The sequence below is a fragment of the Phoenix dactylifera genome, chromosome 1 (assembly GCF_051530095.1).
Source record: "Phoenix dactylifera cultivar Ajwa chromosome 1, Ajwa_hap1_PhDact_Kaust_v1.1, whole genome shotgun sequence".
NCBI lineage: Eukaryota > Viridiplantae > Streptophyta > Magnoliopsida > Arecales > Arecaceae > Phoenix > Phoenix dactylifera.
In genome coordinates, this window is record NC_143190.1 from 49,724,252 (window position 1) to 49,750,965 (window position 26,714).

Sequence of the window (26,714 nt, forward strand, 5' to 3'; positions counted from 1 at the left end):
CGCCAAATAGGTTCTATTGCTGATAAAAATCTATATTGAATATGTAAATAAAAAGCTGTCAAAGGATAGGTTCGAGAATTTTTCTTTTCCATCAATTTCATAAAGTCAAGTGGATGCAATATACGAATTTCCCCCCAAGTACTACATTATATTGATTTACAATTATTCATTTGAATCAGATAAGGTATAAAATGAACCAAATAAAATACGAAAAATGGGGTTGAGATCAATTTGTTTTTACTATTTTTAGCGAACTAAGCGAGCCACGAGCCACCTATCGGCAAGGCTTGAAAAAACCTTAACTTAATTTTACTTCACTGAATTGATTCACGCAGGTCCAAACTAGCTAAGCTAGCTCATTTTTCCTTTACAAGAAAGTATTTGTGCTTAGATGGCGGCTCAGGATCAGCCTCATGAAAATCTTATATTCTCCGAGGAGGTTTTATCCTGTGGAAATGCTCTTTAATGGAACTTAAACTTTAACTAGTCATGACCAAGAAACTACTAGTTTCGCTTGGTGGGCCGGGAATGCCAAACTTATCAATTTGTCTGCCTCTGGATCTACTGTTGTTGTTGGTGTTATATCCACTAATGATGACTCTACTGCCGGTGCTTCATTGAAGTGCCTATTACTGCCGATAACTCTTACAGCTTCTTCCACCGAACCGAACTGCCAGCTGACTATTATCGATTGCCTTCCCTTACTTTGTTTGGCTCCACAACAACGTACTGAAATGGCACTGAACATACAACGCCTCAACTCACTGTGAAAGAGAAAAGAAGATGAGGCTAAGAGGAAATGAGGTAATTTAGGCGCATAGTTATAAAACATTGGTGAAAATTCAATGTCCAAAAATTTAAGGGTTCCTCCGGAAGGTTCGTCCACGGAGGGTGAGTCGGGGCTTAAGATTAGGCCGAAAGGCATAGTCAAGGACAACAGGTGAATATTCCTATACTACTTCTTATTGGTCCCAGTTGGAATCCTTTTTAAGGATTCTTGTGATTCCATAGAATCCAATTATAGGAGAACGAGGAATGGAGAGCTCTCCCGCTAGGTCATCAAGCTTTTGGTAAAGTTTTCATGTTGCTCATTTAAGTTTACGGATCTCTATAGTCAACCCACTTAAGAAGGGATCTGGAAGAGAGAGCTCTTGCCACGTAGCTATAAGACACCCTAAGAGAGGAATTAGAACATGTCTTTTACGGTTAAATAGGTATTTTCTTTCACGATTCATATTTCGGGTTGGGTTCATCTCTGTAGTAATCGGATGAATCGAATTTTAGATATGAAAAAGTAAGAACTCAGCGGGACCTTACCACTATAATCAGACAAAAGAGGGTCCCACTAACTCTATTAGAAAGTAGAGTGACCAACTTTAACGCGATTTTTCAAGTGGATGAGATTGGTCGAGTGGTCTCAGTTGGAGATGAGATTGCAAGTATTTATGGATTGAACGGGATTCAAGCTAGTTTGCATAATAAAATATCTGTACCGACGGCTTCTTCTATTTTAATGGTTAAGCTCGAACTGGAGAATGGTGTGGTGAAGTATCATCTTATGTTTATCTATACCAATGAGACACTGTCCCATATATTCTTCAATATAACCATCTCTTTGTCTTCAATATGACCATAATTATTAATTTTTTGTTGTCGGTAGGCCATAATTTTTTTGTTGTCATGTCTCCTAGCTCTTTGCCTTCACCAAGAAAAATAGGTGGGCAAAAAGATTTTCCTTTCTATAATTATTTTCTCAGTCATGGTGTGGTTTGAGGTTACAAAGATTGCTACATTGCTAAAAAATGATACATTATGCGGCATTGGTGATGATGTGAAACAAAGTGCACAAATAGAGTAGCGGAAAATGCCAGATGTAAATGTGAACATTGTCTCGGTGAAGGAAGAGACGGAGCTGACAAATAAATAATATTAAGATCAATATGGTGGAGTATTGGTGGAAGAATTGGTGAAGCATAAGACGGATTTGAAGACCTCCAATAAGGTGAGAAGATGTCCGCAGACATTGAGCTCCCACGCCCCTCGGTGACCCACCAATCAAGTTGGCTCCACCATAGCAACGTTCCGCAAGAAGGATTTCACTCCGCTAACAAAATAAAAATAATAATAAAAAAAAACCCTAGTGAGCGGTCGGACAGGGGTCGTATCTTTTCCTCAGAAACAGGATTCACCTCCCTTCACGCGACCACCGTTTGATCGCGCAATAGCCACTTCGAGATCCGTGTAGGCGGTGAATGACAAAGTACAGAATGCTTTAGGAGCTGTGTGGGGAGCAATCCAACGGTTGACAACGGGAAAAAGATAAAATCATTCCTTCGCGCGAAAGATACAACCCAAACCCTGAGCTGTCATCCAAACCCGCGTTCGCCAGGGCCGTTATTGGTTCGCCGCGTCAATACTCTAGAACCCTGAGCAATCCTATTCCCATTACCAGTGGAACTTTCCGATGACGATCCCTATAAAATGGGTACCGCCCTGCCGGGAGCCAAAGGTTTTCCCCACTCCACCGTTTCTTGAAATCATCATCCCTCGCTCCCGTTCAATTATCGACCGGATCAAGAACCGTCGAAGGCCTTGGAGCTTCGCCGGAGATCGGCGTCCTCCTTCGCCCTCGTGCCGAAGGAGCTCTTCCATCATCGGGAACTCGAGCACGGCGTCCGAGGGCGGTTCTGTAGCAGGAGCGGTCTAGCCAAAACATCGGATCGGCGAGGGGAACGATCTTGATGAGGAGAAGAAGGCGATTTCAACCAGACTAGTCTTCAAGAACAAGTTCTTCCGTCACCAAGAACTCGAGCGCGATGTCTGAGGGCGATTCTAAGGCAGGAGCGGTTGGCAATGGCGATCTAAAGGATTGGATCAGTTAGGGAACGATCTTGGTGAGGAGAAGAAGGCGAGTTCGGGCCAGACTCGTTTTCAAGAACGATCTTTTCCATCACCGAAATTCGAACATGATGGGCGAGGGCGATTTTAAAGCAGCAGCAGTCGGCAATGGCGATATAAAGAATCGGATCGGCGAGGGAAACGGTGTTGATGAGGAGAAGTTGGGTTCGGGCCAGACTTGTCTTCAAGAACGAGGTATTCCATCACTGAGAACTTGAGGGCGGTGTCCGAGGGCGGTTCTATACTAGGAGCTGTCGGCAATGGCGATAGAAAGAATCGGATCGCGAGGGGGACGATCTTGATGAGGAGAAGAAGGGGAGTTCGGCCAGACTCATCTTCAAGAACGAGTTCTTCCATCACCAAGAACTCGAGCGCGATGTCCGAGGGTGAAGAGATAGGATTGGGAGCGGTGAAGAGACTGCTGAGTTCGGTAAACTTTTTCACTCTGTTCTTGTTTTATTGCGATGATCTTGTTAGCTTTGGATTTCTTTTCTTTTTTGTTGTGGTTGTTTTAGGCTCTAGTTTTAATGCATTAAAGAATATCAATATTTCTATTTCTCTGCATTAGAGGATTTTCATATTCTTTTAGACAGCATATATACCATTGAATTGTTATTCGGCATGCGTTGAATCAATAATCTGTAATTCCTTTGTTGTATGTTCCGGGGATTGTTACATCGTATTCTCCTTCTTCTTTTAGACCCTTTATCACCTTTTGTCTACGTGACAAAGCCTACCAAGCTCTAATTTGATGCTCTCTCTTTTTCTTGAACTTTAGTCACTTGCTAATTGTAAAATGAAATATCTAAGTTTTCTTGGATTAACACAGTTCCATGATCAAACTTAACTACCAATTGAAAACTTAGAATATGTCAGTGATTGTGCCTCATGTAACTGAGAATTTTAATGTGCTGAATTTAAGGTTCTCTTTTGAGAGAAACTCTAAAAATTCTAAAATTGATCTGTGCAAAACCTCATGCAAACATCCTAGATCGGAACTTCCATAACTTGTCCTTGTAAGACTAGCAATAAGGATCTATGAAACAGTATTCATATTTCAGTATTTCTACATAAAGTTAAGGACATGGAGCTTCTTTATAGCCTAAGCTCCAGGTTTACCTCTTATGTGATGTTTTTGCAGTAAATGGGTTATGCATTTGTTGTTCACCTTACATCTTCTGCCCTACTTCTTAAGATTCTTTATGATCTCCCTTTTTGTTTGGCCTCTTATCAATTTTGGAGGCCATCTTCACTGGATTGTATGCCTTTACCATTTTCTTGAGATTGTTGCTCAGTTATTCAACTTATTTAATATATTCAATTTTCTGGCTTGGTGTTTATTTTTAACATGTGTAAATTACAGTCTCAATTATCTATTTTTCTTATTGATATTTCTTATTTCAGAGTTGTTTTTCTTTGTACTAGTGGTCTGATTATTTGAAAATATAACTCAAGGTGCTAGCTTCAAATATTTGGCATAATCTATGGTGGTTCCCACACTATGTTACCAGGTGTTATCAAGTCTGACTTCCAATAAATTGATGGAGGCTATTGATCTGTTGTAAGTTTGGAAAAAAAATTCTGACAACTCATCGGGTTAGTAGATAAAATATTTATTCAAATGTTCTCTAGTCAAAATTATATATTTTTTAATCTTCTTTAATCGTGTACCTCGTCATGCTTTGATCATAGATAGTTGTAATTTTTTGTAGTATTCATAGCTGACCTACATTTAGACCTCATGCATCAAAAGGGTTGGGTGATTTGTCAGCTTGTTAGGTCGGTGATTTTATTGAGATGATGGACCTCATCAGTGAACAGGTTGGTGGCTTTTCATATGTTCTATTCCTTACAACTACTAATGAATATTAACATGGACATTAATTTAAAGATGAAATTTTGCAGGAACTTTGCAGTACATTAACACAATTGTCAAGAATTCTCAACATTCTATAAAAGGGAATTTCATAAAGGCCATAGGGTTTGAAGCTAGCAATACCGACTTTGTATTTTTTATTGCATTTTCTATTTGTGGTATGTTAATAAATTTGATTTGCTTAAATCTTTCTCATGAGGTAGCGAATTGTTTTTGTTAGTGCTTCATTTATTCCCTTCATCTTAAGTTTTTCCCAAACAAGTCTCATAGAAGTTGGATTGTTCTAGAGCAGCTCACATGGAAGTTTAACTTTTGTAACTGTACCTTCACTTTGGGTTGCACTGCACCGTTCACTCCTGTATGAATGAGCACATGTGCATACATATGTTAATATAAATAACTGCTGTCTTTTAGCATGTTGTTTATATATTAGAGTTGTTTTAACTTCAAAAGTATCATAATGAACACTTTTAGTTAGAATTATTTAAAGTTGAAATTCCAAAAATTGAAGAGAGATCATGGTTACTACTTCACATTTTTGGTTTCACCTATGATTTCAATCTGAAATTCTTAATCTACAAATTTCTTAGGTTACAAAATTTTATTGATTAGATCAGTAACTTAACTGATACTTGTTTTGTCATTCAATATTCCATGGCCCTAACCTATAGTACCATTGCTGGAAATCTATTATCACCTCAATTGGTTAGGTTGACTGAAATACAAAAGTGGGTGATAAATTGGGTGTCTAGAAATTAAAAGTCACTAAACAATTCTTGTTTGATGTATTTAAATGACATTTATTGTTACATCTCTTATTTTCATACTCCACATTAGGATCAGTACCGTCACTTTAACTTTTTTCCTTCATCTTGCTTTGATAGGTGAAATCTTGTCCAATGTTACCAACAGCTCTGAGTATTGAATGATGTATCTAGCTGTTCATTTGAAATGTTCTGGATGTTGTTCGGATTTTGTTATCAAATCCAAGGTTTCAGATTTCCCACTGAATCTCAAATGGAGGTGCATATGTATCCACTTGCATCTAACCAATGAACGTGAATTTGAAACAAAGTGCATTCCATTCCTGTACATCTAATCAATAATTTTGCTTGTTATTTTAATGGGAGTTCATATTCTATATTGCAAATGAGTTTTGGACCGTATACTATTTGACACTTGAACTACTACTTGAAGCTTACTTATTTTAACAATATAATATCAATGCATCTTTTATATAAATAGTAAAAACAAGGTAGAAGTTCTTGTTGAGCTCCTTATGAGTTTCACATTGATTGGTGGAATGCAAGAATAGTTGAAGTGGCAGTGTAACAACTCAGGACCTCACCCAAAATGACTAATCGGAAAGTATTATTTGGGTTTATTGATTCTATATAAGTACCCAAAGTCTACCCAACGAATAACCGATGTAAGACTAAACACATGCCCATGTGGGTTCTCATATACTCCCCCTTTTAAGCCCTGACGTCCTCGTTAGACTAAGGGTTCAAATCCATTCAAATCTAATCACAAGAACCACAATCGGCCCATGGTCAGCCCAATAGATCCGTGTTGTAGTGTCTCCTACTCTACATAGGTTATAGGCCGGGTCCGCTCTGATACTATTTGTTACAACCCAGGACCTCACCCAAAAAGACTAGCCGAAAAGTATTTTTGGGTTTCTTAGTCCTGTATAAATACCCAAGATCTTCTCGGCGAATAACCGATGTGGGACTAAACACACGACCACACAAGTATTCACATACTCTCTCCGTTCAAGCCATGATGTCCTCGTCAGGCTAAAAGTTCAAATCTATTCAAATTTAATCACTAGCACCACGATCGGCCCGTAGTCAGCCCTAATAGATCCGGGCTGCAATGTTCCCTAGTCCATATAGATTATGAGTCGGGTCTGCTCTGGTACTATAATTATCATACTACAGATTTAAAGCATGATATGGCCGTGCTACCGAGAGGTACAACCTATGATAACACAAAGCCAACATTACATTTAGCTTTCAAATCCATCATAAACAAAATATAATAATTAAATATCTGATTTCATCATCTATTAAATAAAACGAATATTGGTTCAGAGCATCTAAAATTCTAAATTCAAACATAAATATCAAACCTATAATTCTTACTATTCAGAAAATCACTAACTACAAATTCATAATCAACTGAAGAACTAAAGTTCTGCTTTCCTATATAGATCGCCAAGCTTGCTAGCGCGAACTCTAAGCCTGGACCAACCTTTGTTCCTATCAATCCTATTCGTCTGGAGAGAGACAAAGAAAAATAGAAGTATATAAGCGACACAACTTAGTAAGTAAACCTTTCACTACCTTATCAAATCAAGCATAAGTTTTTTCATATCAATGCATCATTTAAAAAAATAACAGATATTCCAAAATAAGCATTTACAGTATAATAAAACAAGTCATAAAGCAAATTATGCATGCATAAATCATTTATATTTCATAAACATTGCTCCAAGTTTATTTTACTAATAAATACATAAATCATTCTTCTACCATTTAGCCATATCATAGTTCACATATTGCTCACAGATATTCGTGCTACGGTCACTTTTATATTCGTGACACGACCCGTGTTCATAATCGACATAAATTCATGTTTATTATGCCAACTTTATACCTGTTGGCGGGGCTAGTGTTCGTATGGATGCTAGCTCCGGTTGTCGGTTTTTTTAATTCTAGAGATCATACGTAGCTATCTGAGAGCCTTTAGAAAGTTTATATTTTTTTCATAAAATATAGATATAAATAGATAAAAATACTATATGGCACGATCAGATTCATATTTCATAACAAAGCTATTTTTACTAAAACATTCATAAAACTATTTTTCATAATAAAGCATGATTTTTATAACACATGCTAATCCATAATTCTAAGAAAACTATGATATTTCTACAAGCAAATTTTAGCATGAAAAATATGATTATTTAAAAAATAATAGGGAGTGTAAGGTCTACTTGCAAGTTTGAAAACTAGTAAGGAGTATAAGATTTACTTACCTCTTTTATTATAAACTGTCAGACTTTACTAGGAGATTCAGCTAGATTTATTTAAAATATTAACAACGAAATTAATTTCTATATAAAAATAATACGAGAAGACTTGACCGAGCGTACAGTGGTTTCATGTGGGGCAGATCTAGATGATTCGCTCAATGAATCGAACTCAATCAGGGCCAAGATTTATCAACACGGTTCATCAATGAAAGTTTCAAGAACATTCAACAGGATTGGGATGATCGGTCCAGTAGGCAGCCTGGACACCAGAGCAGATCAGGGCTCTTTACAGGGGTCAACTCAGATTCGTAGATCAGGTCGACAGGACCTAATACGAGGTTCCATAGATCTTCTAGAGAGAGAAACATGAGAGAAGAGAGAAATAAGAGGGATAGCTCTCTCTCTCTTTCTCTTCTTCTCTTCTTTCTTTCTTTCTTTCTTGGTAAACAGGGGGAAGGTAGGGGTGGATTGGTGGTTGTCCATGGTGGTCCGGCAAGGCGGTGGTGGCGGGCAGCAAAGGGTAGCTGGCTGGCCGAATTCAACCCAAAATAAGGCAAAACGGGGGAGTTTGTGATCCAATCAATACCAAGCACCAGTCGACATGCCGGTGGTTGGAGCTCCAGCATCTGATCTGGGGTAATGACCGAAAGCCTCGGCGATGAACGCCAGTGGAGGCGGTGGTCGGAAAAAGAAGGCAGAATAGAGCAAAATAGGGGATCCTTTTTCTCAAGCGATTTTAGGCCAATTTCTCGGCCGACTGCCGTGAATCCTAGTCTTGGGAAGAAGGAAAGGAAAAGAAATCTGGGGCATTACCTCAACTCCGGCGACGTCCGGCATCTCCGTTTTTCGACGAGCACACTGACGGAATGCCATGACTTTGAAGGAAGAAAAGTGGGAGCGAGGGTCGTGGCACTCGATGGTGGTGGGGGGAGTCTTCCTCCTCTCCCTTCGGCGATTTCGGCCGGGATGAGGAGTCCTAGGGTCGCGAGGACCCTAGGGGCTCCTCTATAAGAGGCTGGTGCTTGGTATTGATTGGATCATAGACTCTCCTGTTCGGCCTATTTTGGGTTGAATTCGGCTGGCCGGCCACCGCCGCCGGCTACCCTCTACTGCCTGCCAACGCCGCCTCGCTAGACCACTATGGCCAGCCACCTGTCCACCCTCACCTTCTCCCTATTTACCAAGAAAGAAAAAAAGAAGAGAAGAGGAGGAGAGAGAGAGCTATCCCTCTTGTTTCTCTCTCTTTCTCTCTCTACTTTCTCTCTCTAGAAGATCTCTGAAACCTAGTATCATGTTCGGTTGACCTGATCTACGAAGTCGAGTTGACCTCTGTAAAGGATCCTGATTTGCCTTGGTGCCCGAACTGCCTACTGGACCGATCATCCTAGCCTTGTTGAATATCCTTGAAACCTTCATTGATGAACCATGTCGATTAATCTTGGTCTTGATTGAGTCCGATTCATTGAGCGAATCGTCTAAACCTGCCCCACATGAAACCACCGTATGCCCGATTAAGTCTTCTCGTATTATTTTCATCAAATAGAAATTAATTTCGTTGTTAATATTTTAAATAGGTCTAGCGGAGTTGCCTGGCGAAGTTTGACAGTCTAAGACAAAAAAAGTAAGTAAATCTTATACTTCTTACTATTTTGCGAACTTGTAAGTAGATCTTACACTTATTATTTTTTTAAATGATCATATTTTTCATGCTAAAATTTGCTTGTGGAAATATTATACTTTTCTTAGAATTATGGATCAGCATATGTGTTATAAAAATCATGCTTTATTATAAAAAAATAGTTCTATGAATATTTTAATGGAAATAGCTTTGTTATGAAATATAAATATGATCATGCCATTTAGTGTTTTTCATCTATTTATATGTATATTTTACGAAAAAGATATAAGCTTTCTAAAGGCTCTCAGATAGTTATGTATGATCCATAGAATTGAAAAAATCGACATCCGAAGCTAGAATCCATACGAACACTGGCCCTGCCAATGGGTATAAAGTTAGCATACAAAACATGAATCTATGTCGATTACGAACACGGGCCCGGTCACGGGTATAAAGTGACCGTAGCACGAATATCTGTGAGTAATGTTAAACTATAATATGGTTAATGACAGAAGAACGATTTATGTATTTATTAACAAAATGAACTTGGAGCTATGTTTATAAAATATGAATGATTTATGCACTCATAATTTATTTTATGATTTGTTTTATTATACTGTATTATGAAATGCTTATTTTGGAATATCTGTTATTTTTCTTAAATGATTCGTTGATATAAAAAAATTCATGCTTGCTCCGGTAAGATAATGAAAGGTTTATTTACTGAGCTGTGTCGCTCATATACCTCTATTTTTCTTTTTCTCTCAACTAATGAATAGGGTCGATAGGAACGAAGGTTGGTCCAGGCTTGGAGTTCGCGCTAGCAAGCTTGGCAATTTATATAGTAGAGCAGAAGTTTAGTTCTCCAGTTGATTATGAATTTGAAGTTAGTGATTTTCTGAATAGAAAGGATTATGGGTTTGGTATTTATGTTAGAATTTAGGCGCTCTGAATCAATATTAGTTTTATTGATGAAATTAGACTTTTAATTATTATATTTTGTTTGTGATGGATTTGAAAGCTAAATGTAATGTTGACTTTGTATTATCGTGGGTTGCACCCCTCGGTAGCATGGCCATGTCATGCTCCAGATCTGAGGCATGATAGGCAAGTTTAAAATGCAATGCAGTACTTGGTAATGATTTCATGCAAGGTCCGCCGTACCGGTACCGGTCGGCGTACCGGTGACCAGCCGGACCGGTACGGTACCGGTCCAGTCCGGTACATACCAGCTGGTACCGGTACCGTACCGGCTGGTACCGCAAGCCAGAAATTTGGATTTTTTTTTTAAATGTTCTCTGTTGGATCTTAAATTAAGTGAAGATTGATGTTTTTTTATTGCTTTTTTCATGATTTTTGATGTTTTTATGTTTAAATTTATGGTTGAAATTTGAAACATACATGATGCATGTTATATTTTTCTCTCGTTTCAAATGATAAAATGATACACATAAAATATCTTCAAATTAAGATACAATCATTTACATACATTTAAAGCACTCTTGGATATCTAAAATCGGGACGAGTGCCGATGGCTCTTGTACATATCCGGATCATAAGTATAATCAGGAGGCAAATCAACCCAATCAGAAGGAACACGTGCCAGGTTATAAGAACTGTCGGATCTCTCGCTCACGCTCTGACTCTGAGAGGTGTCCTCTGATTGTGTAGGGGCCCATCCAAATATGGCGGAAGCAAAATCCAATGCACCATATCCATATTCATCAGGCTGAGGCTGTGGATAATAGAATCCGTATCTGTATGCTGTCGGATCTGCAGTCGTATCCTGTCTTCCTGAACGACCTCGAGGAGCCCGTCTTCTATATCCAATGATATCCTCACGAAATCTATCAGGTGGTCGACCGTGATCCGTATCCTGTGTAGCATCCGAAAATTGGGACTCACCGGTGAAATAAAGATCACCCTCCGACTGTGTCTCATGAGTACCATACTGTCCTCCGCTCCCTCCATGGCTAGAAGATCCATCACCATCAGAACCTTCATCACTGCTAGTCCAAGTCTTTTCCTCGACACTCTCCATTGGGACCCTTTGTTTTTCTTTCCTGGCCCTCTCTATCTGGCTATGTCGCCCTTGTCTGCCGAGCATCTCTCGATCAGCTCTCTCGGAGGGTGTCTCGTACCAATCATGTGGTGACTGGTTCCCCTGTGCCTGCGGCTGATCAGCTCTGGGAGTGCGTGGAATATTGCGCTCAGTCCATTGCTCTGGATCGATCCTAGCTTCAGTGGCTATGAAGCTAGCTGGTCGTGGAGGCGATCCTAGCTCATCAAGCTCGGGCTCCTGCTGCTGGCCTACAAGCCAGCCGAGTAGTGGATCATCGTCATCAGCGGTGAAGGTCCCGTAAATCGGATCTGTATACTTGAGCTCCGCTTCTTCCTGGATGCACTTTAGCCTCAACCGCAAATTGTAATGCACATAAACAAGATCGTTGAGGGGCTTTTGCATCAAATGGTTTCTTTGTTTGCTGTGGATAAGGACGAAGGTGGACCAATTACGCTCACAGCCACTAGAGGAGACTGTTTAGAAGAGGATTCGGATAGCTATCCGCTTTAGATTTCTCGCGGACCCGCCAAAATGCACCCACCATTCAGCTGCAAAAATATTTATGAAAATTATATATATGATAGTTCCATAATAGTAACTAAGTAACACCAGGTAAATGTTTTTTTGATGTGTCACGTACCTGGATTCATATTGTGTTTGCTGACGACAACCGCTTGTTGGCCAAAATTGTAGCTGCCCTCTCTAAATAATTTGCTCTGTGAAAAATAAACATAAGAAAACCATGTTAATAATTGAAGATGCCGATATACTTACACATGCTGGTAATTACTAAATCATAATTACCTTTTCAAGACATAGGGCCGCTTTTTCTGGATCATGCTCCATCTTGTAAATTACATTACGCAAAGCATCCAGAAGTGTTTCATCCATACCAATTCCATCTATGCTGTACTAAAACTGGGGGTTTAGATAGTATGCTGCACATATACGAGACTATCTTAACATAATTATATAATTACATCCATCACTATAATTGTCACTATAATTATATCTTAGCTTACCTGCTAGATGCAATTTCTTACCCATTTGCGCTCCCCACCGTTGCTCAATGATGTTGATGTACGACCGGCCATGTGTTGGATCTGCCTCCATAATCTGATCCTTTGCCTTGACCATCATGTGATACAAAAATTCTATCTGGGGGTAGATCTCGCTATCTACGGCCCGCAGCACTTCATATAATGGTTTGATAGCCTTGCCTATTGTAGTAGCCCGCTGCCAGAATGGCTGTCTCGTCACCAAGTCTTCTATCTTGCTCCCTTCAGTGCCGGCATAAGAATATCTACTATCATACCACTCGGGACTGGCAAACATCTGACGTAGGGCTTCTCTCTTCTCGAGTATGTTATCAAGTGCGATGAAGTTGGTAGCAAACCGTGTGACTCCTAGTCTCAGAATCTCTCCCCCTGCATACTTTCTCATCAGTGAAAGGATCCAGTTATGGTTATAAATATACCTGGTAATGCGTTGGGCTGTCTCCACCGTTTGTTGCACCCTACGGATCTTTCCAATGTCCATCAACATGAGATCGATACAATGTGCAGCACATGGGGTCCAGAAAATATGTGGTCGCCGCTCCATCAAGACCTGTCCGACAGCCTTATATTGCGGCCCATTATCAGTGACGACCTGCACGACATTCTCCTCTCCTACCAAATCAATCACATCCTCCATAAGTTTCAGCATGTACGTGGTGTTGTGCACATAAGCCGAAGCATCAACCGACTTATGGAAGAAGATCTTCGCATCACAGTATGTCAGGAAGTTGATGCTCCGTCTGGTCGGACCGGTCCAACCATCGCACATGATGGTTAGTCCATATATGGGTCACTTGTTCTTGTAGGAGTCAATCCAATTCTCCAGCTCCTCCTTATTGTTGTCAAGAAGCTCACCGTATATGTCCTTCGGGCTTGGAGGAACTACACCGGGACCGGCAGCTTGTATGGCGGCAATGGCAGACCTGTAGTATGTATTGTCTGCCACATTCGCTGGGATGTGGCTGAAGTGGAACCAGGATCCAATAGCTCGCCACATAGTTTTCTTGTTATCCTTCATCCACATTGTGTCTACCCTCTGCTGCCTTGAATCTCTGCTGGGGAGAGCATGCGGATCTACATCATGAATTGTCGCTTCTTATAGAATTTCTCTAGATGACTTCTTTCGGCTACCAAAACTACCCAACATAGATGCAATCCGGCCACGTTCTTTGCCGACACCCTTCCTGACTAAAATTGTCCTCAAGAACTCTGGATCTTGTCTAGTGCTCCCAGAACCGCCGTCCGACTCGTATTCAGAGGGCCCAAATCGAGCCCTATGCCTGGCCACCTCCTCCTGCTGTCACTGATCATCCAAGCTTGCATGTATGGCCGCCTGAATATCTGCCTCCTCATCTAGATCCTCAACTTCCTCTGGCTCCCTAGAGTGATAGGAAGGTGGTTCTGCCGCTCGGCGATCGACCTCCGCCTTCTTCTTGGAAGCCATCTCCTTCGCTTTTTTGACCTCAGCGAGATTCTGCCTCATTAGCACACAAATCTCGCTAGGACAATTCGGGCACATAGCAACCTCACCGGAATTTCCGGCTAAGTGTTGCTTCAACCTGGTTACCCCTCCTTCCTTGAAAATCTTGTCGCAAAAGTTGCATTGAAACTGGTGTCGTTGCCCCTCTCTTCCAAGTCTTCGCCCATAAGACCAGCCAATATCACGCTTTGTAGGGTTCATTTTTCTTGATGGCTCCATTTCTATCATAAATGTACAACTTATCAAAAAATTAAGCTAATAAAGTAAATTTTTGCATTATCTTATTTTTTAAGTAATTTATAAACTATTTTTTTTAAGTTACTTATTAACAAAATTAATGAAATAACATAGGACAAAAAAACCGCACCTTAAATAGTCTCCGCTGGATTTTTTGGACAGGATCTTCTCAATTTGTGGGCTATCTCTCAAATCTTCCCGTCTCTGATTACTCTTCAGAGGCTCACTGAATTTGAGTTACTCTGGACAAGCCAATCTCTCTGGACAAGCCAATCTCTCTGAATGTTGTCAATTTGAGTTACTCTGGACAGAGCCTCTTGTTCGGTTTTTATAACCAAACGAGTGAGGAGGAAGGCGAGGTGCAGATAGGCCAATCTTTCTCGGGCTCGGCCATCAAGATTTATTTTGAAAAGGCTGAAGAATAAGTGGCCTTTTGTGTTGTGAAAAGAAAGAAGTGGCCGAGAGGCCACTTCTTTTTAAAAAAAAAAACAAAAACAAAAAGAAGTGGCCGAGAGGCCACCTCTTTTCTTGCTTTGACAAGAAAGAAGTGGCCTCTCGGCCACTTCTTTCTTTCCCATCAAAAAAAGCTGTGGCCCATGGCCACTTTTTTGGGAAACCACGCGCGGCGCGTGGTTTCGGAAACCACAGCACCTCGCGCTATGGTTCATAAAAAAAAAAATTCGTACCAGTGCGAACCGGGTACGGGCTCCATACCGGTCGGTTATGCTAAAAAAAAGGGAGATACCGGAAATAACATAGTTCCGGTACCAGTCTAGTTCCGGACCGGTGCGTACCGGCCCGTACCGGCTGGTACGGACCGGTGCGTACCGGCCCGTACCGGCTGGTACGGGCCGGTACGGCAGTCCATGATTTCATGTGAACAAATATATTATAATCAACACTAATGTTTCTGATTGTGCGGTGTGTTCAGTGTGTATATGTTGCTTCTTGAACTGCATGAGTGTTGGAGAATTTGGAACACATAACTTCTTCAACCATTTCTTTATCTACTTTTGGCCTGTAATTATTATGGATTTTAGTGCACCATCCTCTTTGTAGTCTTCTTATCTCAAAAATGTTACCTAGAATCTTATATTTATATATATATATTTCCATGTCCATAAAATGAAAGCTCTTTTTGCAGTTTGATGTCTTCCTTAATCAACATTGTTTGCTATCATCTTGGGAGCAGACCATCTGGTTCTTCAAAATTTTCATGCAAGATTTTCCTTGTATGGGAGCTGTATCTTGTTTCTAGTAGCTCATTGAAGACTTCCTGGTAGAAATGACTAGATTCTCTATAGATAGACAAAGGTGAAAGTTCCTTTTTATTATTTATTATCTTCTTGACTGTGCTGTGCAAATGTTCCATTTAGATTTATATGAGTATCTCATACTCTTCTGCTGGAATCTGGGCAAAACAATTTGACTGTGTTGCCCTGGTAGAATATGGGCCTCGGTATCCCTATCACAATAAAAATGTCAGAACAAGATGTGAAAAGATATTTGATTATTTTCTGAAATTTTGGACATCAGTGCACGTAAAGGTAAATCTGTCTGACATGGGACATGTTGAGATTCATGTATGCTGGTAGGTGTTATCTACTGAGGGACAACTGGAAAAATGTCTAATTTGGTTCCACATGTTAAGTCCTAAATGGAAAATGCTGTTGCAATGCCGTTCCTTTAGAGTTTGCCTCATGAAATGTGCCATAAAATAAAGCAAAGTGAACACTACAAACCAGCTGAAAGGTCTTTTTTGAGTCATATTTTTGAGTTCCCATAGTACTGCTCATCCTATATAGAGATGAGCTTATTGTTTGATAGCACATAACTTCAAGGAGCATCTTAAGTCCCTATGATTAGCAGATAATGGCACGCAATTCAATCTCTATCTTCTTGGGGTAGAGTCAACAAGGGTGTTAAACCAAGGAACGACATGTATGAAGAAATTTATCAGATATTTCATTTGAGATTTGGTCTTGAATATTTAAACTTTATCAAGAAAGGCATAGGCAGTGAACCAGTACAAGTAAGTTTCATGATGGTTTAACTCAACATAATTAGATAATGAGTTAAAGAATGACTAAAACCTCAAGTGCTCAAGTAGATTTTTTTAATCATTTAACCTTTCAGATAGATTTCTAAGCTTGCAGGTTTTGAGATATAAAGAATTGGATCGGGAGGGGAACGACCCTGGTGAAGAGAAGAAGGGGAGTTCGGCCAAACTTGTCTTCAAGAACAACTTCTTCCATCACCAAGAACTCGAGTGTGGTGTTCGAGGGTGATTCTAAAGCAGGGATCGATCACCAATGGTGATCTAAAGGATTGGATTGGTGAGGAGGACAATCTTGGCGAGGAGAAAAACGCGAGTTCGGGAGATAAGAGTAGGGAGAGTTTGGTGATAATTATTATAGTTATTATCAATATTAATTAATTATATGATATGATATACTATATTATTATATTTTAGATTATATTTATATTATATTATAATTAACATATTATATAATTATATTATAGAATGATATTATAGTAATTATATGATATGACAATGTGATATAATAATTATTGGGGGGAAAACCAAGTCGTGCCAACCCGGAAGGCACTCGACCAGGGAGCGCCGACCAGAAAGGCGCCTGACCAAGGCGCCCGACCAGGAAGGCGCTCGACCAAGGCGCCCGACCAGGAAGGCGCCGACCAGAAAGGCGCCCGACCAGGAAGGCGCCGACCATAAAGGCGCCCGACCCCACAACGCTCAAACTGGAGGCACTCCGCTGAGCAACTGGCTCGGCTCGGCACCCGACCAGGTGCCGAGCCCATGCCTTGTCCAAATATTCGACCCCAGCCTAATCCCTTAGAGAATCTGACAACTAGATACCTGACTCCACCGTACTCTGTTGCCGTCGTCAAGCCATTAAGGCACGTGACCTCCGCAGGCTTTCGGCACGCCCTATCATTAATGCGTGTGACCCCTGCGGGCCTCCAATGCACTCAACCATTAAATGAACACAGCTCAAGATGATCTCCGGATCACTAGACTATCAAAGCGTATGGCTCTCCCTGATCACCTGTTCACTCAGCAATTAATGCACTTGCTATCTACGAACCCCAGGCCCACCACGGCCGGCGGTTCAACCACTCCAACAGGTCCGATCAACCATGACAATTCGCTGACTCCGGTCTGATCCGGTCTTATTCTCCACAACGCCATTAATGAGCATGATCGTGCCCAATTATCACGAAAAAGACAATTTACCCTGTCACCTCTCAGGTAACATAATATCCTTCTATAAAAGAGAACCTGGGGGAAAGAAAAGGGGGACACGAGAACAAACATTCTCCTCTTTTACTCCACTCATATACTAGCCCCCCTCTGACTTAAGCATCGGAGGGTCGGCGCCGGAGATCCCGGCCACCGGCTTCTTGTAGGACTCTCCAGGAGGACGCCACCAGCTGACGCGCCGCCCCCTACTGTTCCAGCAGCGGAGCTCCTCCCCTCTCAGCCCACGGTCGCCCCCGGGTCCAATTTCCAGCAACAGTTGGCGCTAGAGGAAGGGCCCGAGTCGCGGCCATGAAACTGAGAAGTAAAGGAGTTTCCAATGCCTCTCGACGTCCTCCACTCAGTCCCGGACACTCCGTCCAGAACTCGCCACCTCCGGCCGAGTCAACTCCTCAAGTTCGGCCGGAGCAGTTTGATGCCCTGGTGCAACAAGTCCAGGCCTTGGCCACCGCTGTCCAAAGCTTGCAACCCAGGAGCATCCCGACAGCACCGCTCCCTCCAGCCCCAGTTCAGCCGGTGCCTCCTACAAGCGGACTCCCTCTTCGAGGTCAGGACTCTCAAGTTCAGGCCTCCCTCTGGAGAGAGCATCCGGTTAGGGGTCCTGGTGGCTGGCCACAACCATCAGAGGCTGAGTCGGTCCCAGGGCAACCTGCACCGGAGCGGACCGCCGCGGCGATCCCCCAGAATGATGAGCTCGACAAGAAGGTTGAGAAGCTGGAGCGCCAGATTTAGGCACTCCATGGAAGGAGGTCGGGATGTGATGGTGACTTCGAATTCACCACGAAGTCCCCCTTCTCCCAACAGATTGAAGATGAGCCGGTCCCGCCACGATTCAAGATGCCCCAGGTGGAGCCTTACAACGGCAGGACCGACCCCCTTGACCACCTGGAAAGTTATCGGGCCCTAATGGCCCTACAGGGAGCCTCGGAGGCCATACTGTGCAAAGCCTTCCCAGCAACACTCCGAGGACCAGCCCGGCTTTGGTTTACCGGGCTGAAGCCAAGCACTGTTTCCTCCTTCGAGCAGCTTGGCAGACAGTTTGCCAGCAACTTCGCTGCCAGCCAACCCCAGCGACGGACATCGGACTCCCTCCATGATATAAAACAAAAGGAGGGAGAGTCCCTTAGGGAATATTTGGACCGATTTACCGCCGCGACATGGGAAGTCCGGGAGCTTGACCAGTCAATTGCCATGTCAGCACTAAACACTGGAGCCCGGTCTTACAGGTTCCTCTTCTCCATCGAGAAGAACTTTCCTGCGGACCTCACCGAAATGCTGGTTCGGGCGCGGAAATACGCGAAAGCCGAGGAAGCTGTTGCTATTAGACGGAGCGGGGCCGAGCAGACTTCCAAGAAGCAGAAAAGACGCCGCGAGGAGCGTGGCCATCCTAGGAGCCCGTCCCCGCGCCGGGCCAAGAATCCGCCCCGTCTGAAGAGTCTACCCGATTACAGGGACCACCTCAGCAGAGGTCACCGCTCCGCCCGAGGTTTCCACCACGGGCCCGCATACCCGAAGGAAGGTATGAAAACTACACTCCCCTTACTGCTCCTCGGACCGAAATCCTCATGGAGATTGAGGGCCGGGATTATTTCTGGCCCCCGCCCCCGAGACGAGATCCCGGAGCCCGGCGCGATCCCCGGAAGTACTGCCGTTTCCATCGGGATCATGGCCATGATACGGAGGACTGCTTCCAGCTCCGGGACGAGATCGAAGCACTCATTCGTCGAGGGGTACTCGATCGGTTTGTACGAGGCCGGCGTGAAGAGAAAAGGCAAGCGGAGAGGGCCGCACAGTCTGAAGATCCAAACGCCAACAGGCCCATCGCCGGCACCATCAACACCATCCGAGGTGGGGCCTCGGTCGGAGAAGCTCCAGGGGAAGGGACCTCCTCGAAGCGCCTACGCGCCTCGGAAGCCATCTCATTCTCAGATGAAGACTTGGAGGGAGTCGAAACTCTCCACGATGATGCTGTGGTCATCTCTATGGTCATGAATAGATTTGATGTAAAACGCATCTTAATCGATAATGGAAGCTCGGCGAACGTTTTGTATTTTGATGCCTATTGTAAAATGGGGATGACAGAAAAGCAACTACGGAGGATGAATGCTCCGTTGGTCGGATTTACTGGAGACTCGGTCCCAGTAGAGGGCGAGGTCGATCTCCTGGTCACGGTCGGGGCCTGCCCTCGGCTTATAATGCCATTCTTGGAAGACCAGGGCTCAACGCCCTTCGAGCCGTGGTCTCAACTCGCCACCTGCTCATGCGATTCCCCCCCAGCCAAGGAGTTGGCGAAGTCCGTGGGGACCAGGCGGTAGCGAGACGATGCTACATGGCGACCCATGAGGCGAAGCGACCAGCCGAGGTGTCGGTCCCAGCAACAGACCAGCCTTCGGCTGAAACCCTGGAGGCACGGGTCGGCCCTCAGAAGAATCGGATAGACCCTAGTGAGCTACTAATCCAAGTTCCTTTGCGCGAAAACTTTCCCGAGCTAACCATGCAGGTCGGTTCCGGCCTCAATGATCGCGAAAGGGATCGCCTCGTCAATTTCTTGCGGAACAACATGGACGTCTTCGCCTGGACGCCCGCGGATATGCCGGGGATAGATCCGGAGGTCATGGTCCACCAGCTTCAAGTAAAGCCAACCTGCAAGCCTGTGCGACAAAAGAAGCGAGGTGCCGCTCCTGAACGACAATGAGCAGCAGCCGAGGAAGTTGATGAACTTCTCAAGGCTGGCTTCATTCGGAAGATATCCTACCCAGAGTGGCTCGCCAATGTGGTCCTCGTTAGAAAGGCTAGCGGAAAATGGCGCATGTGCGTGGACTACACCGACTTGAATAAGGCCTGCCCAAAGGACAGCTTCCCACTCCCCAGCATCGACCAGCTCGTGGACTCCACCTCGGGACATGAGCTGTTGGCATTCATGGACGCCTTCTCCGGATACAACCAGATCCGTATGGCGCCAGAATATGAAGAAAAGACGGCCTTCGTCACCGACGGGGGTACCTATTGCTACAAAGTAATGCCATTCGGCTTAAAGAATGCCGGAGCAACTTATCAGAGGCTGGTCAGCCGGATCTTCAAAGACCAAATAGGCCGAAACATGGAGGTCTATGTTGATGACATGTTGGTGAAAAGCAAGGTGGCGCAAGACCATGTGACCGACCTCGATGAAGCATTCTCCACACTCCGGAGGTACCAAATGAAGCTCAACCCGGCCAAATGTGCGTTCGGAGCCACCTCGGGCAAATTCCTTAGCTTCGTAATTACGCAGCGGGGAATCGAGGCCAATCCTGAAAAGATCCGAGCACTCCAAGAGATGACGCCTCCAAGGACAGTCAAGGAGGTACAACGGCTTACGGGCCGAGTCGCAGCCCTCGGGAGATTCATCTTCCGATCGGCCGAGCGGTGCCTTCCATTTTTTGCGACTCTTAAGAAGCCAAAGAACTTTCTATGGTCGGCCGAGTGCCAGCAATCTTTCGAAGAGCTCAAGCACCTTCTTGCTTCCCCTCCCCTGCTCACAAAGCCTCAGCAGGGTGAACTCCTCTACCTTTACTTAGCTGTTTCTCCTGTAGCAGTGAGCTCGGTCCTGGTTCGGGAGGAAGGCAAGCTCCAGAAACCAGTATATTACACCAGCCGGGTCTTGAGGGATGCTGAGACCCGATACTCCAAGCTGGAGAAGACTGTTTATATGCCTTGGTCATCTCAGCTCGGAGGCTTCGGCCCTATTTTCAAGCCCATACGATGGCCGTGCTGACCGACCAGCCAGTAAAGCAGATCCTGCAAAGATCAGACCGCGCAGGCCGGATCACCAAGTGGGCCGTCGAGCTCGGAGAATTTGACCTCGAGTACCGACCCAGACCGGCGATCAAGGCGCAGGCACTCGCCGACTTTATAGTCGAGTGCACTGTACCGGACGAGGCCAAGCCCGAACCTGAGCCTGCGCCAACAGAGCAGACCCCGAGCTTGGTGATGAGAGCACAAAAGTGCGATCTACACACAGCTTAAATTAATATTATTTCCAACAAATAATGATAAAAGAGCTGCATTAATTTCATTTTTTTTTATTTGGCACAAATCAGAGATAAAATGCACATTTGGTATAATTGGGTTCAGAAAGATGCATAGCCCCAAATCATACGCACCCAATCTCACTATGGCTTGGTCAAACCTATCATTCATCAAGCTCACAACCACAAGTAGCAGCCAAGCCTAATCACACTGGAGCAACACTTGGTGACCATTCAAAGGGAACGATCACAGCCATCCACCCTTTTGGCAAGCGATCAACTCTCCCATCCTTGCAACCCGTGAAACCCCCAGCATCCCGCTGATCTCGCCTGCAGCCATTCATGACCATCTCGGCGACCTCCCCAACAGTCCGCGATCATCTCCACAGCTTCCGAGCCCGTGATCCCCTTCTTCCGGACCCGTTTCAGCTCCAACGTCGCAACAACCAACGCCCAGCATCCGTCCGCCTTCTCCACAGCATCCGCAAGGCAATCCTACCGCAATCGGCTCCCATTCCCCTTCCGCGAGTGAGCCAGCTTCCACTCCCGTGCACAATCCCAGCGTCCGAGCAACCCGCGCCCAGCCGGGATCCGCCTCTCCCAAGCTCCAGCTCGCGCGATCGTGAAGGATTCCAAATCTCCCACGCATCTGCAACGCTCCTCCACTGATTCTTCCATGATCCCAGCTCCCATATTAAGACCTCAGCATCCCACTAATTCCGCTTCATCTCCCAGCCGTTCGTGAAGTGTCGCAGCCATCCGCACGTCGTCCGCTCCCGCGATCAGCTCCCGTGGCCGTCTCGTCCGCGGTCTCAGCCGTCCGCACACGATCCTCGGCGATGCATCCGGATGTCCATCGCTAGCTGGGAGGTTGGGGGATATATATATGAGGGGGGCTCGGACCGAGGGGGGGGAGAGGAAGAAGAGAGCAGCCAGCCCCTTGGTTTCAAACGAAAAAAAAAAAGAGAAAGGGAAACAGGGGATGCCCTGTTTCCGAAAATAAAAAGAAGAAAAAAAAAATATAGAGAGTGAGTAAGGGAGGGATGTTGATGTTTTTAATGGAAGGCTAAAGTCCTTTTGGCAAAGGGTGATGGATGAATCCTTGTCATGTTGCTTTCATCAAGTATACTCTAATCTTTTATTCTAATTGTTTTATATCTATTGGTATGTTTTGAATTCTTGAATATTTATTTATTTGATAGATCTTTTATGGTTTATATATATATTGATGCATGGGTTGTTTCGATTTTTGATTTGTCGTAGACGTAACCGGCACGATAAATACTTAGATGTTGAATTCATGTTTTCAGATTGTATACTCCATGATTAGAACTACTCTATCTTATTAATCTTTAATCAAGAATCACCGAGTTTATTTATTGAAAGTAATATTGTTAAGGAGGATTCCGGATCCCTAGCCTTCTCTATATTCTTGAACTTTGTTTAATTATCTATTAATCCTCTGCTTTTAAATTTTGAAAATCAACTGAAAATTACATCTACAAATTACGCTAATAATCTATAGATCGTTCCCTGTGGAATCGACCTCGGACTCCCGAGTTATATTACTTGTGCGATTCTCCTGCACTTGGGAGAACAGTTTTATTTTTGCACCAAGTTTTTGGCGCCGTTGCCGGGGAACGGCTGAGTTATTAGCATAATTTTAGATTTAATTTTTTTACCTTAGTAGTTAGTATTTTTCTTTTGAAAAAAAAAAAATTGCATCTTTACTACTATTTTTAATTCCCTGCACAGTTTGCATCAAACTCTGATATCATAGAAATTAGCCGTCTGATTTGACTCAAATTTGGTCAGCTAGTGCACGACACATTGTTGAATAATCTGAACGGTCTGATTGACATTCTGAGACTTTTAAGACCATTAGATTAATATAAAGTCTTGCTGATTTCTGTTTTGAATTTTCTGCATTTATTTTTTAGAATCAGAATTATATTGTTATTATATCTCATTAACCCTTGTTGCTAATTAAAAATTGAAGAAAAGAAACCTTAAGAACAGATCAAGGGTGATTATTCAAAAATAAAAAAAAAGAGGGAAAACCTAAAATTTCAAATTTCAAATTTCAAATTTTAGAATTCAAATTTCAAACTATAACTCATAAAATTTTAAAAAAAAATAAATAAATAATTTGCTTGATCACCTATTCAATGAAATTTAATGTCATGCCATAAAATATTTATAAAAAAAAATCTCTTGATTGTTGCATATAGTATAAGGCATCAACATAAAATATTCTAAGGGCTGAACCCATTTAAAAAGATAAGGTCGGGATTTCATCACTCGTCCTTAGCCCAAAAAATCACCCCAGTGCATAAATGTCCCAAGCTTAACTAAAATCAACTAGACGTTGGCCCCTAAGGACATTCGAGCTCAATAGGACGAAGACCACCGAAAGTTGCACCAATTTCGCTCTGTGGCTTAGTTGATGTCTAGGCAAGCTTTGTCCCTATAAGGGAGACAGTTCATCTGTTCGAGGCAAGTGGGTTTTAAGTGGGACCTTTGCGAACGCATCGTGACCCCTCCACTTACCTGGGAGCTTACCTGGTCAACTCGGTTCATTAGACCGGATTGGAGGCTTAGGTGCCCTCTTCAAACCAGTTAGGAGCTGTCTAGAAATTTAAGAAAAACATTAGAAATTGAGGTATAATGTTTTGTTGCATGTTTGATTGTGAATAGGATTTTTGTTTTAGGATGTCGTTTTAGGGTATCTTTAGTTAGTACTTATATTTATTTTTTTATTTTCTTTTATTTTTTTAAAAAAAGAAAAAGAAAAAAAAAGAAGAGGGAAATATTTTGCATGCTAAAGTGGAATAGGGACGACACCGGTCGATTAAGTCGTACAACTTTAGATCATCCCTTAGGACATACCTCTGAAATTCCTTCGCAGTATCTCACACCTTGTGAGATGGCTGATTTAAATGAAGATGCGGGGAGTCACCACAATCGAGAACGAGAATCCCATGTTATGACTCTAAGACAATACCTACAACCGGCTAGGACTAGTCAGCCTTCATGCATAATTTTTCCTGATAATGTAGGACATTTTGACATCAAACCCGGGGTAATCCAATTGCTGCCCAAGTTCCACGGGTTAGAGTCCGAGAGTCCGTATCTTTATTTAAAGGATTTTGAAGAATTGAGCATTACATTTAGAGTGCCCAAATGTCATCGAGGATGTCCTCAAGTTGACATTGTTTCCTTTCTCTCTAAAGGATAAGGCCAAAACATGGTTGAACTCTTTGCGACCTAGATCAATAAGAAATTGGCAAGATATGCAGAGAGAATTTTTAAAAAAGTTCTTCCCCACACAAAGGACCAACTTTTTGAAAAGACATATCAGCAATTTCCAACAAAAAGATAATGAAACATTTTATGAATGTTGGGAAAGATTTAAAGACCTTCTTCTCTCATGCCCTCATCACGGGTTCGAAACTTGGAGAACCATTAGCTTCTTTTATGAAGGTTTATCTCCACAGTTGAAACAGTTTGTAGAGACCATGTGCAATGGTAGATTCTTAGAAAAACAACCTGATGAGGCATGGGAGTATTTGGATTCCCTTGCTGAGACTGCCCAACTTTGGGATAACGGGGATAGAAACAACAAGTCTTTGCCTAAGCCTACTAGCTCTGTACAGGGAGGCCTTTACAACCTCAGAACTGAGGATGATCTTCATGCTAAAATGGCAGCCCTCACTAGGAAGATAGAAGAAATTGAGCTTAGGAAGGTTGAGCCTGTCAAAACTATAAAGCTTAGAAACGAGTGTTGTGGCATCTGCGATATGTCGGGTCATACCACTACAGATTGCCCCACCATACCGGCATTCAAAGAAGTCTTGCACGATCAAGCAAATGCTATGAACTCCTACCAAAAGCCATACTCGAATACCTATAACCCTGGTTGGAAGAATCATCCAAACTTTAGGTGGAGAAATGATCATCCTCAACAGTCACACCATTCAGCTCCTCCACCTGCACATCCTACTTTTGCATCACCACCCTCTCAAAAGCCAAATATCGAGGATACCTTGCAATCCATACAAACTTTTCTACAAGGTCAAGCTAATATCAATGCTTAAAATACTCGAAATTTTGAAGACATAAGGAACCAATTGTCAATATTGACTACCGTCCTAAGTACCCAAGAGAAGGGTAAGCTTCCAGCTCAACCCCAACCTAACCCACAAGTGCACGGTAGTAATAATACGGCTCCCTCTAGTTCGCATACAGAGCATGCAAAGAGCATCATGACTTTGCGTAATGGGAAAGTCATTGATCAAACCGTCCCATCAAGACCGCAAGTCACTTCTAATTCTGATGCTCCCAAAGTTGATGAAAGGGACAAAGAAGAAGTTGAGGTCCCAACTTCTACTAAGAAAGTTGAATGTCCTTTTCCTCCACCTTTTCCACAACGGTTAAAGCCGTTACAAAAGCTCGAACCTAACTCTGAAATTCTTGAGCTTTTTAAGCAAGTAAAAATCAACATACCTCTTCTTGATGCAATCAAACAAGTACCTTCATATGCCAAATTTTTGAAGGACTTGTGTACTGTCAAGCGTCGATTAAATGTTAAGAAGAAGGCATTTTTAACTGAAAATGTGAGTGCTATTTTGCAGCACAACATTCTCCCTAAATATAAAGATCCAGGTTGCCCAACCATCTCATGCATCATAGGCGACTTTAGGATAGAGCGAGCATTGTTAGATTTAGGGGCGAGTGTGAATTTGTTGCCATATTCTGTATATGAGCAACTTGGTTTAGGTGAGTTGAAGCCAACCTCCGTCACTTTGCAATTAGCTGACCGGTCAGTTAAAATTCCAAGGGGGATTGTCGAGGATGTATTAGTCCAAGTAGACAAGTTCTACTTTTCTGTCGATTTTATCGTATTGGACACACATCCGGCTTCAAACTCACAGTCTCAGATTCCGGTTATTTTAGGACGTCCATTCCTTGCGACTTCTAATGCATTAATTAATTGTAGGAATGGCGTCATGAAGCTTTCTTTTGGTAACATGACCTTAGAACTGAACATTTTTAATGTGTGCAAACAACCTAATGATCCCGAAGAGAGTAAGGAGGTTGATTGGGTTGAAACTATCGCGGAGGAATATTTGTTAGCTGAAGCATTTAACGATCC

The 26,714-nt window shown here is 43.0% G+C and overlaps 1 long non-coding RNA gene, 1 other non-coding gene and 1 pseudogene across 4 annotated transcripts; 1 reads left to right on the forward strand and 2 right to left on the reverse strand.

Annotated features, from left to right (window-relative positions):
- The first annotated feature begins 2,392 nt into the window (after window positions 1-2,392).
- Window positions 2,393-5,924, forward strand: LOC120110490 (uncharacterized). Of its 3 annotated transcripts, none has more exons than XR_005511507.3 (4): window positions 2,393-3,328; window positions 4,410-4,494; window positions 4,611-4,719; window positions 4,804-5,924. It is a non-coding gene; the product is annotated as an uncharacterized LOC120110490 (long non-coding RNA). The 3 variants fall into 3 exon arrangements; XR_005511506.3 differs by having other exon boundaries at window positions 2,426-3,328; window positions 4,354-4,494; XR_016396285.1 differs by having other exon boundaries at window positions 2,428-4,494.
- Window positions 5,925-12,448: 6,524 nt separating this feature from the next.
- LOC149768721 (uncharacterized) lies at window positions 12,449-14,251 on the reverse strand (annotated as a pseudogene).
- A 10,647-nt stretch (window positions 14,252-24,898) lies between these two features.
- LOC149768722 (small nucleolar RNA R71) lies at window positions 24,899-25,007 on the reverse strand. The gene has a single exon (XR_016398543.1). It is a non-coding gene; the product is annotated as a small nucleolar RNA R71 (small nucleolar RNA).
- Window positions 25,008-26,714: the final 1,707 nt, after the last annotated feature.